This window comes from Equus caballus, chromosome 9 (assembly GCF_041296265.1).
Source record: "Equus caballus isolate H_3958 breed thoroughbred chromosome 9, TB-T2T, whole genome shotgun sequence".
NCBI lineage: Eukaryota > Metazoa > Chordata > Mammalia > Perissodactyla > Equidae > Equus > Equus caballus.
The window spans coordinates 58,188,304-58,205,150 of record NC_091692.1 but is presented as its reverse complement, the minus strand read 5'-3'; the positions used below and the strand labels follow the sequence as shown (position 1 = coordinate 58,205,150).

The 16,847-nt window shown below is 42.1% G+C and overlaps 1 protein-coding gene across 3 annotated transcripts in view; it reads right to left on the bottom strand.

The window, feature by feature from the left end:
• CPQ (carboxypeptidase Q) overlaps positions 1-12,424 on the bottom strand; it is a 462,573-nt gene extending 450,149 nt beyond the window's left edge. Inside the window, exon 1 of one of the 3 annotated variants that reach the window (XM_001490623.6) lies at positions 12,056-12,424. The gene's annotated coding sequence lies outside the window, so the exon portion shown is untranslated. The remainder of the gene's footprint in view (positions 1-12,055) is intronic. The other 2 variants (XM_070222379.1, XM_070222380.1) reach the window with 2 other exon arrangements.
• Between the last annotated feature and the right edge of the window lie 4,423 nt (positions 12,425-16,847).

Below are 16,847 nucleotides of genomic sequence, written 5' to 3'. Positions count from 1 at the left end.
ATGCCAAATGTCTCCACTATCAACTAAGGCTCTCAGCTGGGTCTTCTGCATTGCTCGGCAACCCTTATATTTATCTTCAGCTGACTCTATCAAATTCCCCATAGCAGCTGCTATAAAGTTTTTCCACTCTCCTTAAGCCCCAAATTCCACCCCTACTCCCCTCATGCTCAGTAAAAGTTCCCCTCATCTATACAACTGAGGAGATAATAATATGACCATGAGATGCCTTGGCTTTCACCATCCTCACCTCAAAACTTTTCTATCCTTTATCTATACAGTCCTTCTCAGCTCATGTCTCAGTGAAAGAATTACCCAACCTCCTTTCCAAAGCAAAATTCTCTCTATATATTGTAGCAATTATCTAATTTTTCTCCCTCTCTTCCTGGGCTCCTTCCCCTCACCACACAGAAATGCTTAAATCTCCTCTGTCCAAAAAGTGATTAATATTTCATAATTAGCTAACATTTGGTGAGCATTTACAATGTGGCAAATGCTATTGTAAGCAGTTTACATGATTGTAAGTAGTTTTGATCATTTTATTTAATCCTGATAATAACCTTTGATCTTCTTCATACTATATTCCCTATTTTATGGATTAGGCAACTAGGGCCAGTAGAATTGGGAAATTTGCTCAAGATCACACAGCTTTCTACTTCCTTATACATTTGAACTTTTCCAAAGAATACCTAAATTTCTTTGATTCTTCTCCTATATTTTCTTCGTGACTTCCTCTATGTTTCTACATCATCTTGCAAAACCTTCACTGCTATACCAATCACAGGGACTTATAATTGAGCATTTCCGTGTCTATCAACAAGGATAGGGACACACAATCACTACATACACATAAACACACAACATCACTATTAACACTCATTCAATATATATTTGTTGAAATGTTAAAACTAATTCAGTCCTTAAGAGAATTATTTTTAAAAAATATGAAAACTGCCCTTTTCTCTTTTTCTCAGTTCTATCACTTTTATAATATCTCAAGCACTAAGAGTTTAAGATGCACAAAAGAAACTAAGGCGCTAAGTAGGTTTCCTTGGTTTGAAAAGGGCTCACAGCATTTACTTTAAGATATTTTTCTTTAGTTACCTAACCTAAGCCCATGGTCTACAGCTTGGCACAGTCTCCACGGCTTTCAAAAAGAATTCTATGTGCACAAGGACAAGATCAGGTCTAGAAAGGAAGAGTATCAGCTGAAACTGTTCCCCCATCAGAAAGGCCAAGCTGACAACAGGTCAGCTGAGGAAATAAACATTTCTTCCATTGACAAGTATTTAATTGGACATTTTGAGAATCTAATGTCATGTATGCAGATGCAAATGTTTGAAGAGTTGTTTACAGTGCAGTTTGTGCCAGACAGCCTCCAATGCCAAGCCAGCACACAGCCTCCCATTATTCTGCTGGGCTCAGCTTCTAAAGATGTTTCAGGGCTTTCTGAACCTTGTAAATTTCCACATCCAAAAGCTCATCTGTGTTTTCAAAGCAGAATCCTTCTTCCCTTGTGAGTAGACATCAGTCCTTCCCCTGCCAATCTCTGTGACTGCCTGCCCTGGTTCAGAAAAGGCTTTGGCGAAATGATTTTAGAAGTGATTACTCCATTTCTAGAAAGTATAGGGTTGAAGTTTTAGTAGTTTTTGGAAAACTAACAAAAAGGAAATGCCAGACTCTAGATCCCTGCCCAGAAACTCGGTCTTAGCTGATGTAATCATTTCAAGAATTGTTTCTGTTATTCATTGACCCAAGAAAACACAGCTTATTAGCTCAGCTAATAGACAAGTCCACCTTACCATGCCAGCTATAAGGAAGCAGTTCTTGACTAGGAGGATATACTACAAGTGGACACTGGGGAATCCATTCATCTTTAAGAACTGAACCATCCATACTCTGCCTTGAAAAATGCAATGCAAAAAAAGATGCCATTATCACAAATTGTTATGATGTCTTCACTGTATCCTCTTTCTATTATCAAATACCTTATTCAAGAGAAATTTTTAAAAGTTTAAAGTCCTAAACCAGAAATACACATTAAGAACATTGTTCATGTATCATGATAAAGCTATTTTATTCAAAAATAAAAGTTCTGGGGCCAGCCCCATGGCCAAGTGGTTAAGTTTGCATGTTCCACTTCAGCAGCCCTGGGTTTCACTGGTTCAGATCCTGGGTGCGGACACGGCACCACTCATCAGGCCATGCTGAGATGGCGTCCCACATGCTACAACTAGAAGGACCCACAACTAAGATGTGCAACTACATACTGGGGGAACTTGGGGAGAAAAATCAGAAAAGAAAAAAATAAAAGAATAAAAGTTCTGCCACTCGTTTTAAGCTTTTTTTTAGTCTAATGGTCTCTACTGTGTAAAAAGTCATTAGAAAATTATCAGCATTTATTAATGAGTTCATTATTCATACTGAAAACATTGATTGATTACCTACTATGCTCAGAGCAATAGCAACTGTTTCAGATATACAGAAATAAAGAATATGTCATCTTTGGTCTCAGGAAGCTAGTGAAAGAGGAAGGCAAATGCTTATCATACAAAACAAAAGGAAATAAATACTCTAGGGCTTATAATAAAGTAATAATAAAGGTTGTAGGATTACCGCAAGAGAGAACAAGGAAGAAACAATAGAGAAAATGTTATTCTAGCTCAGCTGGGCAGGATAGATGAATTTTCATAGTCATAGAGTGGAAAGGGTATATCCAATAAAAGAACAACCATGAGCAAAGACATAAACATTTATAATATGTTCCCCGGAAATGGTAACAAGCCTAGGAAGCCAGGGTATTATAAAGCTCTAGGGAGAAATTTAAACACACACACATGCATGCAACAAATATACTCCCAGTCCCATTTCACACTTACTGACCCAGAACATACAACACTGGGTAGGACCCAGGAATCAGCATTTTTAAAATCTTCCCGGGTCATACACACATACAGACCGCATGGAGGGACGGAATAGGTGCCGTGGGCTGAAGTGCACCCTCCTCAGATGCATATGTTGAAGCCTGAGCCCTAGCACCTCAGAATGTGACTATATTTGGAGACGGGACCTTTAAAGAGGTGATTCAGTTAAAACGAGGGCATGAGGGTGGGCCCTAATACAATCTTACTGGTGTCCTTCTAAGAAGAAGAAATTCGGACACACAGAGACACAAGGGGTGCACATGAAAAGAAAAAAAGACTATGATGAAACAGTGAGAAGACAGCCATCTGCAAGCCAAGGAGAAGAGCCTCGGAAGAAACCAAATCTGCTGATACCTTGATCTTGGACTTCCACCCTCCAGAACTGTCAGAAAATAAAGTTCTGCTGTTTAAGCCACCTGGTATATGGGATTTTGTTATGGCAGCCCTAGGAAACTAACACAGTAACTGAATGCACCAGGAATGCACCTGGACATATATTTTAATACGAGATCTTTAAGAACCTTAAATGGTATATTAGGAGTTTAGACTCTATTCTTCAGACAATTTCTCAAAACGTAAGTTTTTTAGAAGGGAATACGATTCAGCCTATGATCCAATTCTTGAGACAGTGTGGAGGATGAAGTGGTTTAAAAGATTCTGCCTGGCCAAGGGAAGAGACAATAAGGGGGATGATCAGGGCAATGATAGAAAGGATGTGGTAGGGGAGGGACAGAAAAATTCAGGAGCTATCATAGGTAGAAACAACAGGATTTGGGGACTTAGTAATTTTGGAGGATAAGGAAAAAGGAAGAGTTAAGGATAACCTCTCAGAGTTTGAGCCTGATTTGTACCCTATATTTCAGACACATCACATTACCTACTATCCTACAGATTAAGATGCCATTAACCAAAATAGAAAACATAGGAAGAGCATGTTTGAGAATGAAATTGATGAGTTGAAAACCAGAAAATAGAAATCAGAAAGAAGTCAAGTATAGAGATGAAGATCTCTTGAGTATAGAGGAGCTCCTTAAAGCCACAGGTAATGACAGCACTGCCCTCACTTCCCATTTCAGCTCCAACATCTAAGTGCTCAGAAGTCATCACTTCTGTCCTTACAACAACAAGTAAAACTGAACAAACTGAAAAGCAACAACTTTCCTTGGACCCAGCAGAGAACTGAGGGTGCAGAGCAAACTGCCACCCTAAAATCTGGAGAGGCAAGAAAATCCAGAGTCACAGCTCAGATCTGCTTACTCGGAGCAGAAAGTGCTGGAGCCATAAACTGGTAGGAATATATAATTGGTAATTTTGACAAATTGCTGGAGACTGAGTATGGCCTACCATGAGAGTGAGAAACCCCTAGGGCCACAGTCTTGGGGGGAGGGGACTTTCCAACAATTTTGTGTAATCACAAGATAACTATAACAAAGAGGCAAAGACAAGAGGGAAACTAAAGTACCAATGAATAATAATAATAATAATAGTGGTTAATATTGCCTGAGCACTTACCATGCGGCAGGCCTGTCCTAAATGTTTACATTTCTTAACTCTACAACAAATCTATAGGACAACACATTAGTTTTCTATCACCACTACAACAAATTACCACAAACTGGGTGGCTTAGACAAAATGAAGTTATTATACAGTCCTGTAGGTCAGAAGTCCAGTACTGAACTCACCAGGTAAAATCAGTATCGGCAGGGCTGCATTCCTTTCTGGAGGCTCTAGGGGAGGATCTTTGCCTTCTCCAGCTTCTAGTAGCCAACCACATTCTTGTCTCATGCCCTCTTTTCTCCATCTTCAAAGCTGGCAATATTGCATCTCTCTGGCCATCCTTTAATAGTCACGTCTCCCTAACTCTCTGACTCCTCTTCTGTCTCCCTCTTCCACTGTTAATTGGGCCTACCCAGATATTCCAAGATAATCTCCCTACTTGAAGGTCAGAAAATTAGTAATCTTAATTTCATCTGCAACCTTATCTCCTTTGCCATGTAACCTATCATATTTATAGGTTCTAAGGATTAGGACATGGACATCTTCAGGGGAGGACATTATTCTGCCTACCACAAGCAGTTATAATTATTATCCCCACTTTACAGATGAATAAACTGAGGCATAGAGAGAATATGTAATTGGTCCATGGTCACACGGGGGTTGGTGGCAGAACTGAGATTTGAACCCAGGAAACTGGCTTCAAAGCCCATATTCTTAACCATCAAACTACAGAGAACATAGCGTGCTAGTGAGTGATTAGTTTATGTGGTAAACCTTGAAATTTGAACTGAGTAGGTAGCAAAATGGAAGCAGAATCGTGCTGACTTCCATGATTTGCCCTCTGCTTCTCCCCACAAAATGGGGTTTGTGATCCTGCATTCGTTCTCTAGTCTGCCTATGGCCCCAGATTTTCTGTAAGCTTTTGCTCAGAAAAGCTAATGAAAAGAAAAACCCTGTAAAAGAACAGCCAGGGGGCCAGCCCAGTGGCACAGCAGTTAGGTGCACACGTTCCGCTTCGGCGGCCTGGGGTTCACCAGCTCGGATCCCGGGTGCAGACATGGCACCGCTTGGCAAAGCCATGCTGTGGTAGACGTCCCACATATAAAGTAGAGGAAGATGGGCACGGATGTCAGCTCAGGGCCAGTCTTCCTCAGCAAAAAAAGAGGAGGATTGGCAGCAGTTAGCTCAGGGCTAATCTTCCTCAAAACAAAAAAAAAGAACAGCCAGATGTTTCAGACAGTAAATTTTGCAATACAATACACATGGCATTAATGATTTGGAACACTTAATCAAATGTAACAAATGCATCTTCAGATTAGTCATGGATAACATAGATCCAACATATTTTGATAATGGTAAAAGAATCTCAAAATGATGGTCTGGGCACAAAAAGGACATACATACATGAAGGTGAAAGATGAATTATATGAGCGGCTTGAGAGCATCATGAAAAAGAGGATGTTTTCTTTTTATTATTTCAACCTATTACAAAGGTAATTGAAAACATGGGCTAAACCGGAGGACTAAGGCACGAGGCCAGCAGGACTCTGGAACTCACTGAAGTCTTCATTTACTTTTACAATCTTTCATAAGTGTTCCAAAGAAATGAATATTCTGCAAATAGGTTATACATACAAATATATATACATCACACACATATATATTCATATATAATGTAAACAATCATTTTATTAATATTAAATATACCATATTATTGAAACTTTCTATATCCCTTCTCACCCTGACGAATTGTATTTTTCAACCTCATTAGTTATATTATTCAAATCTTACCATTCATCTTTTGTATATGACTATCTGGCTTTTGTCTAACTGATTTGTGATGTAAACAACAGATCTTAAGGTCTCTTACAATTTGTTTTGGTCATTTTCTCACACTTCTAACCATTTCCTTTATATATTTTGAGGTTAAATATTTTTAATTGCTTGGTCCATAAAACGTCACAACTATTCTGTCTTCCTTCTAGATTTTATCTTTTATCAACACAAAATAACTCTAGACCCAGTATAATGCTCTTTGCTTTGACTTATACTTGGTTTCACTTTAATGATGATATGGAACTCAAGGTCCATAAGAGTTTCTGGTTTCCCTACTCTGGCCCACTATGTTGGTGGAGTTACATTCATAACTATCTTTTGTGGGTCCTACCATGAGGCTGGGGGCAGTGCCAGTGCTGGGCTTGTCTCTCCATTTCCCAGATGAGCTTCACCCCACCCAATGTCCTACCTGTAGGTACTTTGTAAGCAGTAAAGGTAGCTACATGGATTTAACTGCAAATGATTATGTTCAATAGGTTTTAAATGGTCTCTAATGATTAGGGGATCCAGCTCCAGATCCCCATCTTCATGTTTAATACTCAAGTTAGAAAAATCTTCACATATAAATAATATAATCATTGTATATGTAGCCTATTACAAACCCCATATTTGAAAGTCTAGATTTATCCACATATTAAGGAGTGATTAATTGTTCACTTTATAAAGAGGTTATATGCATCATAGGAGATTTAATTGTAAGATTGTTTTATGCTGTAGACTCTCCTATTGCATCGAAAGCGGTGTTTGATTTCCACAGATACTCTCTCTATACAACCCTTCCTGACCATCATGACCATATTGCATGCAGCAGAGGTGGTGCTAAGGATCCTTTCCATCACTGCCTCTGCCTCCAAAGATCTTGGCTTTGCTGGCCTTCAAATATCACCTGCATTACCTTTACCTTTATATGATACGACATGGTAGGGGGTGGAAGGGATACAATGTAAAAGACCAGGGTTCCAGGCAAAGCAAGGCTCTGATACAATGCACAGAGCAGTGGACTGAAAGTCAGAAAGCTTGGAGTTCTTGCCAGCCATGGGATCTGAGGCAAACTCAGCCTCCTTAACACACAGATTTTTAGTTTATACAAGAAAGATAATAGTGCCTGGCTGCACCTACTTCTGAGAGTTCATGTACCAATCAAATGTAAAAATTATTTTTAAATATAAGGTGTTATGCTAATATATTCTTTTTTTCCAAGCAAGTCTAACGCCACAACACTAAGAGAACACTGCATCAATCTTTTTCTTTGTTAGCAACTATTTGTCATAGAATTCACTAAATGTTCTGAAAATTTCTCCTAATCATTATCCTTTTCATTTTATCTTACTCCACCTCTGTTATTCCTCCCTTACTTCAAAGTCTCCCAACACTTTCTCTGCAAAATGATATCAAACCCTCTGCCCGGCACTTCTGACAATCTCCTATTTGTCTCTTCTGGACAAGTTGAATAAGATGAGAAATCAAAGGTGATAGTCTTACTTTTAAAGAAGTACAGTTATTTGGAAGAGCCAGCTCAAAATTCTTCTCTGTATTCCGAATCTGCCTATATTTGTATCTTTAGCAATCAGTCTTCTCTGCTACACTTTTGCCATTTGTTTATCTTTGTTCCTTTGAACCACTCCTGTCTGCGTTGCTCTATTTTGCTTTCTCTTTGTGGCTAACAATAACCCCTCATTGTTTGAGACTCCAACGTTTTCTCCATCACTTGAACTCACATAGGAAATGGAGTTCTAAGAAACTCACCTGAAATATGATGCAATGGTCATTAGTCAAGTCTAATGTGGTTTTTTTCCTTCCTTTTAAGTGATTTATTGAATGATTTGTCTTTTTAGAATGAGGACTTGTAACATTTGGCAGTTCTCCTCTGTGTGATGTCACAGTATAGCTACAGCCAAGGCTGTATCCTGGGGTCTCACCTGGATGCTCCACAGTTATCTCTACTCACTGCCTTTCTCCCAAAACCTGTTTCTCATATTTATTATCCTTGCTAGCGGCATCTCTATTCATTCAGTCAAGAAATTCCAAAACCTCAGAGTTATTTTCAACCTTATTTCCCATATCCAGCTACTCATTAAATCCTGCCCTCTATCTCTCAAATCTATGTTAGTTTAGACCCTTATCCTATTTCATTTGGACTATAGCAACAGCGTCCTCACTTTCTTCTGGCCTCCTGGCTTTTTCCTCTCCAGTTCCTCCAAAACATTATTGCCAAAGCTATTGTCTGAAGAAAACTCCATCATAGCCTTCCTCTGCTTAAAAATTCAGCTTAATAAAACTCTAAAAGAGATTATCTAGGCTGTGTAAAAGTCTAAATAACATGGCATTCAAGGACCTTCTCTCTCTGGTCCCAACCTCACAAGACCTCTCTACTACAGCCACACTGAACCCATCTCTCCCAGGGAGGGCCATGCTCAGACTCGCCTCCTTTTCTCTGCCCAGGTAGTTCTCTCTGCTCAGAATGCTCTTCTCCCTCCTCTTGGCCTTTATTTAGGCTTCAAAATCCAGTTCAAAATTCACCTGCTCTGTGAAGTCTTCCTAAGCTCTAACCTCCAAGCTCTTCCTCACTTTCCCAGGTGAATGAGGGGCCACTACTTCCACATCACCCTGCGGGGCAATTATTTGTGGATGAGTCACTTTCCTACTTAAACTCAGGATCTTATTCATCTTTATCTGGAACATAGTATGTTCTCAATAAATGGTTACTGAAATTAGTACGTGCTGAATAAAATAATAACTAAAGAAAAATTCCAGAGACCTAGAAGCACACTACCAGTCCTCCTTCTTTGCTGCATTAAACAAACAGGGCACAGGAATAAAGAGAAAGAACTAATAATCTGACTGTAGCAAACACAGGAATGGGTTGTTTGTTTTTAAAAGCTAAGTGGTTTAGGGAGGGTAGGGGGAGACTAAAGTACATTTTAAAGCTCTAGCTCCAGGGCAAGTAATAAAAATTGTTGCTTTAATGTTTTTTTCATAACATTGTGAGCAATGGGAAGGTCTATTCTATCACACCAGCCTTCAGGGCAGAAAGTTTCAGCCTCCTGAGCTAAATCAAACTGGCATCGGCTCTCAGTTTTTCAGGGTTGCAATTGGTCTCAGCCTTCCATAAGGCTGAATTTAACTGACAAGATAAAAAATAATTTCCCACGTATTTTATGGGCCTCTCTTCCTCTTTTGCTCTCGTCAATTAATTATAAGAGTCCTGGAAACTCATCTTGCATTCTTGTTCCTGGATTACAGGGATGTAGGTACTGTACTTTTTCTGAATTAGGAATTGTTGTTCTTACAAAGGAAGCTGAGAAGCAGAGCCTTACTAAGGAGACAAAGCTAGCCCAAGAAACAACATAGCTTGGTACTCTTAGTTCAAAGCCCTTAAGTGCCACTCACTGATGACAGCTCTTGATGTCACCCATTTGATACTCCCTAAATTAAGCCTGAATGCATTTAAAATTAGGATGCATGTGCATCTAGGTCAAAGCATCAGAGTCTACCAGAGTCTCTGCAGTTCAGTCTTAAATCATTCAACCCCTGGGCTCTCATCCTAAACTCACTTACCCAGCGCGCCCCAGAGTTTATACATATCCTGGAAAACACACAGAGACCTCATTCTCCAACATCACACACACTTACGTAGCAGGGACTGTCTGTTTCTGGGAGAAATCCTGCCTCCATCTGCCTGTGTTCTGAACACCTGACTTTCCCATTTTCCAAGCACTGTTCCTATTTAGGAAGGCTGAATAGGGATTACAATAGCACCCAGCTCTTAGGTTTACAGTAAAGATTAAGTGGGGCAATCCAAGTAAAAAGATTAAATGTAACAGTGCTTGGTACACTGTCAGTGCTCCATAAATATCAGCACTGTTACATCCCATACCTGAACGACACATGACCCTGTAACTGGCTCTTTGGGAAAAGAGTCAGAGAAAGTTGGTCTTTCACCAAGCACCACGTTTGGCTCCACTCCTCCCCATAGTCTTGAAATAACTGAGTAGGTAACATTAATTTTATTTTACGTAACACATTTGGGACTCTGTGTTTGTTAAATGTAGCATGCAAAAAATAGTTTAATATCTATGTAAAATGACTTTTTAAGTGCCTTTAAAAAAATCTCTAAGGTAATTCCAGCTCCAAAATGTTGTGATCTATGATAATTAATCTCAAATGCAGGAAAATTAATAGTGATACAATTCTCCAGCTATACTGGAAATATATGGCATTGTCAGGCTGAGTTGCATTGGAAACAAGTTAGACCCAGAACCAGGAGTTTGCAGTAATGCAGAAAAAAACTCCCCCTCCTACCGGCCCAGAGTCTATTGTTCTCATCTTGAGTTCCCAGGTCCTTTTGTAGCAGATGTGAAGAGCAAAAAGAATAAGCTGTAATTTGCAGAGAAGAAAATAGGGCCAGATTCTATAGAATCCCAAGCAGAGCGGCTGAAGTGAGCAGAACTCCAGGAAACCATCTGCAATTTCACCTTCTACTCCTGATAAAAAAGAATCCTAGAAGCCTAACTCAGGAAGGAGCCCCACCTAACCTCCCCCATCTTGGAGATTAAGAAACCCAGACCTAAAGAGATCAAGTGTCAAGTCCAAAGTCATCCAGCTGTTCTGAAACCTGGGCCTGGAAAACTAGAACTGATGCAGTGACCAATCGTATTACTGCAATCTCAACCTATGTAACTTCCAGAGTGTCCCCACACAGTGAATGTCTCTTTCCCTCTCTGGACTATAGTCAGCCTTCTTCCATCACCCACAAACCAGCCAGCACCTGCCTCAGGAAAACAAACAAGATTCTTCACAATCCTGAATTCAAGACAAATGTCTAGTCTTACCAAGTTACTAAAAGCAGAGGCATGTGGTTCTACCTTTACATTCATCTTTATCTTTCAGGAATACATTAAATAATATTATGGTGACATTACTTCTCCAAAAGTCCAAAACAAAAAACAAGCAAGAAAAAGCCTAGGAATATTTTGTTTTAAGCAACACATATACGAAAATCTACCTAAAATGGAAATACGATGGGGTGCTTCTGGTGATTATTTTCTTTAAAAACAGAAATAAAACTCCTTTTAAGTAGCCACAATCAGAATGACTCCATTTACACGACTGCGACATTTAGACAGCTTTTTGGAAAACTATCGCAAGATAAGAGTTGTAAGCCTGCGTCTCCGCTGCCTCCACTGCGTATGTATTCATATGCATTCACGTATTCCTTCCTTCAGCACCACTTCCTATGTACTCATTCACTCATTCGGTTCTACTTCGTAGGTACTCGCTCATTCAGTTACTCACTGAGTACTTCTGAGTACCTGACAAGTCACACGGGGTCTCTGCCCTCATGGAACTTAGAGTCTGAGCCGAGCCGAGCCGCGCACACCAAAAGTGAAAGCACAAGATAAAAAGCGAAAAGAACCTCCAAGGAGCCCGGATAAAGCACCCTGGAGGCTCTGGGGAACTAGGAATTGGGTCCAGGTCGGGGGTGAGGGCAGCTCCTCGGCGGCTTGGAGCGGGGCCTGGGGAAGGAAAGATCGCGGCCCCGCCCGCGGCCACGCCGCAGCAGCCTCCTCCAGACCGACGCCCAGGCTCGGCGTCCCCGTTTCTGCGCTCGGTGCCGCCCTTGCCACGGAAGCCGCAGGCGCCGCCCGTCTCGCGGTGGCCTCCCAGCCCCGTCCGCCGTCGCTCCCACGAATGAGCGACTCAGGAAGTCCCTCCCCGGCCTCAGCCCGCCCGGCCGCCCGGAGAGCCCGGGCCTGGGCCCAACCGCCCGCGGGCACGGCGGGGCCGGCGGCGAACGCACCTGCTCTGGCCGCTCGGGCGGCGGCGGTGACGCGGCGGTGCGCAGGGCCAGGCTCGCGGCCCAGCCTTCGAGCGGTGGCGGCCAACCCCCAGCGCGGCCGGGCCCCTTCGTGCCGCCTGGTGCCCGCGGCCCTGCCCTCTGCGCCGCGGGCGGAAAGGCGGGGCGCAGGGCCCGGGGTGCGGGGCGCTGGGCGGGAAGGCTGAGCGGCGCGGGGCGCCGGCGCCGCCTCCGGACGGCCCGGCGGCTCCTGAGCCTGCGGGTTCTGGCTCGCGTTAGAAGTCTGAGGGGCACACCCGGGGGCCCTGGCCCGCGGCCCTGCTTCTTTCCACGGGCCGCCGGGCTGGCCTGGGCTCTGGGCCGCGCTGCGTTTGAGAAGCTGTCGCCTGAGATGGGGCGAAGGCCTTGGCAGCGGGGTCGTGTGCTTGACTGAGTGGCTGTGAGGTAGGGAGGGAAGGGGCTCTGCTTCTAAAAGGAAGCCGGGAAAGGTTCTGGGCTGTCTCTGAGGCTCTGGAAACTCGCGCTTCGTGAGCTCACAGGCAGCCCGCGAGTCAGCGCTCCTTACGCCGTTGTTTCCCATCCCGCCGCGCAGGGCCGTGGGAGGCCGCGACGACCCAAACCGGGACGGCGGGCAGAGTCGCTTCCTTTTCGTCCATGCATTAGTTACACGAGGGGGCCCAAGAAGAAGGGAGGCTCGTCTGGTTACCCGCAACAAGTCACAAGAGTTGCTGGTCACGAAGTGTGTGCTCACGTATTTTTAACGTTTTGTGTTTTGATAAGCTTGAATTCCTTTGTTTAACCACTCTTATCAAGTACAGTTATATTTGTGAGACACGGAGCAGTTCAGGTCTCTCCTTAACTAGAAAAAAAATCTTTTAATTAAAAAAGAAGAAAAGCTACACGCTTGCTGGAAAAAAAAAAAGGTGCAAAACGTGCCATGTCCGTTTACCTACATACACAAAACCCTCAGTTAAGAATCTCCCTAAACTTTTATTGATCCTGTTGCCCACCAAATAAAAAACTCTGAGACATTCAAGGTTCCTAGAAGTTTCTCACGGTGTGATCCTGGTCCTCCTTTCCAGGATCGTCTCTATGGTGCTATATCCAGCTGCATTGAATTACTTTTTTTTTCAAATGATCTGAGGTAAAGGACAAATTTTTATTATTCCAATCAGTCATGGACTATTATTTTTGCAAGTCACAATTAAAAACTTGCTAGAAAAAGTGAACAAAAAGACATAAAAAACTGCAAACCCCAGTGTTCATTACAAGTATACAATTACTGTCAGTTTGTTTTTGTTTTCTTTTGGTTTCTAAATTTTTACTCTCAGTTTCTTTCTTTATCTCATCATAGACCAGTAAAAGCAGTTCATAGATTGGCACTGATAACTATAATTTAATTGGCACTGGCTTGCTGTTCTTTAAATGTGTCAGATGCTTTTCAACTTCTGGGCCTTTTTTCATGTTATTCCTTTAGATCAAAGTTCTCACTCACGTCTCAACTCATAATGTAATAATAAAATAATAGCTTGACATTTATTGAGTGCTTTATGCTAAGACTTTACATGCATTAACTGTGTATTCTTATCAACTATGAGCTAGGTATTATTATTATTATTATTATTATTATTATTCCTGCTTTACAGATGAAGACATTGAGGATTCAAGAGATCAAACCACACAACTAGTGAGGTACAAACTTGGCATTCTAAACTGAACCGGCTTGATTCCAGAGTCTGTGCAGTCAACCAGGATGCTGGGACCTCCTCCAAAAGCCTGTGCATTTGCTTTCGAGTTTAAATGAATCACTCCTTGTAACTCTGTCACAACATTTTTTTCCCATTGGTTTTCATTCTTATGTGTTCTATGCCAAGCTTTAAGCTTCCGAGTACAGTGACATTTGCGTATCTCTACAGCTCATAGTGCTGCTCTCTCCAACTGGAACATCCTTTCTGCCCTCAACTCTGCTCATAATAACCACTGGAAACCAAGCTCATCCTCATCTTTGTGTTAACACTGTCTTTTGTACTTACCTCATGTTATATTCTAATTATTTGTTTATGTCTGCATCCCCTCTTAGACCACAGGCCACTGCTACATTCAGTTATCTTACCAAAGATGTTTTTACTTATTTAATTGAGCAAGGACTTCCATAACATTTATGATGTGCCAAGTACTGTTCTAAGAGCTTTACAATCTCATAAACTGCCCTATTAGGCAGGCATTATTTTATCACCATTTAACCCTTGAGGAAACTGAGGCACAGAGAAGTTACTAGTAAGGGGCAGAGTCAACATTCCAAGCCAGGCAGCCTGGCTCCAGAGCCTGTTTCTGAACCATTATGCTGTGCTGATTTCCACCACAGCGTGTGTTCCTCCTGCTGAAAACACTTCGGTGACTTTCCACTGCTCTTAGGATAAAGGTGAAACTCCCTAGTAGGGCCTACAAAACTCTGTGTGGCCTTAGCTCTGCAGCTGCATCTCCCATCAAGCTTCCTGGCTCCCTCCTAGCCACACTTGTCTTCTTTCCTTTGTTCCTGGGAGTCATGCTCCCTCTGACTACAGCACATGTTGTTCCCACAACCTGGAATGCTATGTCTCCTCCTCGTTCCTTCCTCAACCCAAAATTATCCTTTGATTTTACCTCAGGAAAACCTACCTAGACTAGGTCAAATATCCTATTACATATTTTTTAAGCATTTTTGGTTCTTAACCTAATTATCATTTTACATTTTATTTATGTGAATATTTGACTAAGGTCAGTCTTCCCCTTTCAACGCTGTAAGATCCATGATAGCAAGACTCTCTTATTTGCCTACCTTTATATCCTCAGCAACTAAAATGGTATCTGACATGTAGTAGACAGTGAGTAAACATTCACTGAATGAATGAAGAAATAAATGGTGTTCAGAGTGTTATGAAAATTTAGGAGGGACACAGTGTTGTGCTGGTAAATGTTTACCAACCAGTTAAAAAAAAAAGTCCTGCTTTGTCAATTTCTGGGGCATAAATGCTCCCACCATGACCAATTTCAAGATGCCAATACAACATCATGCAGTGCTGGAGTTGGGAAGTGATGTGAGCAGTCAGCTTGAGAGCCTGTACCAGCTGGCTCCAGCACACCACTGGAAGGGCACCGAAGTTAGTGGGGCAGACAATGGTACACAAAGCACAGGCAAGCTGCCCAGAGACTGAAGCTGGCATCTGAAGTATGACTAGAAGACAAGTTTGGGAGGTGGAAACATTTGTGGGACAAACAATTTGCATGGCAGGTGGGAGCTGGAGAAGGAAGAAGAGAAAGTTCAGTAGGACTGATGTCTATATTTAAAAAGAACCTTGTAAATCTTGATAAGAGGTTCAAACTTCATCCTTATGGAAGCACTAGACTGGCTTAAGCAGGTGAGTGGCACAGTGAGGTTAGCATTTTGGAGAGATTGTTCCTACTGCCTTTTCCCAATGGGTTGGGCACTGTGCAGCCACCCAGAGAAGAGATGCTGATGAACACAACCAGGATAGGAACGAAGAGAATGTGCTGACAACGGTGAAAGGGAGCCTGGTAGGAGGTATTTCACATGGAGATTTGGGCAAAAGGGCAGTTTGGCAGTGAGCAGGCCTAAACCACAATCCTAGTTTCAAGAGGTGGGACCTGATGTCCCAGGGAAGGAAACCAACACAAGGCAGTGCCCCATCATGGAGACCCAAGGACTGCATTTGATTGATAAGCACAGGCTTTAGAAATAGGGAGCAGGACTTGAGTTCTGGTTTAGTCACCTACTAGTTGTGAGTGGTCAATTAAACTCTCTGAGTTTTCAGCTTTCTTATCTGTTTAAAAACAGGAAGGTACAAGGGCCAGCCCGGTGGCACAGTGGTTAAGTTTGCACGTTCCACTTCGGCGGCCTGGGGTTCGCCGGTTCGGATCCTGGGTGTGGACATGGCACCACTTGGCAAAGCCATGCTGTCCCACATATAAAGTAGAGGAAGATGGGCATGGATGTTAGCTCAGGGCCAGTCTTCCTCGGCAAAAAGAAGAGGACTGGCAACAGTTAGCTCAGGGCTAATCTTCCTCAAAAAAAAAAAAATGGAAGGTATAATAAAAACACCTCATATGGTAATTCTGATGGTAAAATGAGATAATATATGTCAAAGTAACTAGTATAGTGTGTGGTACATAACAGGTATACAGTAAATATTTTTAAAATTTAACAGGAGAAAAGGAAAGAAATCAGTCAGGCACACTTTGGTTTACAAAAGTGGTCTTCAAATCTGAATATATGTTCCCTTGGGGAAAAAGAGGGGTACTGGATGGGGGTGCTGTTAATAATCATACCAGGACAACAGGCATAAACTGGAATGTGTAGTCATCTTAGTGCTGAAGGACTTTCCAAGAGGCAGACAGCCATGGTGAGTTTTAAGGCACCAGTTTCAAGATCCAGAACCTCAAAAGTCATTTTGTTTTTTAAGGGCTTTACAAAACAATTGGTTAATGGTACAGCCATCATTCAAAATCAGGTAGTTTGACTGTAGAGCCTTCCCTGGAAACCACTACACCTTACTTTTCTTTCCTAGAGGGCCCTCTCGCACATCCCACGAACATGGGTTAGTATCAGAATTTAGGAGTAATTCTATACATAAGTGGAACTCTTCACTGTGCTAGGGGTCCCTTCTTATTATTTTTTCTTATTACTGACCTGCCAACCCTTTGTACATCACTGTACACAGAGAAAGTGATATCTACAAGGCATGATGGGGTGACGGATTGAGGCATCTTATTGTAGAAGGTGACTAGCCCAGTAGTT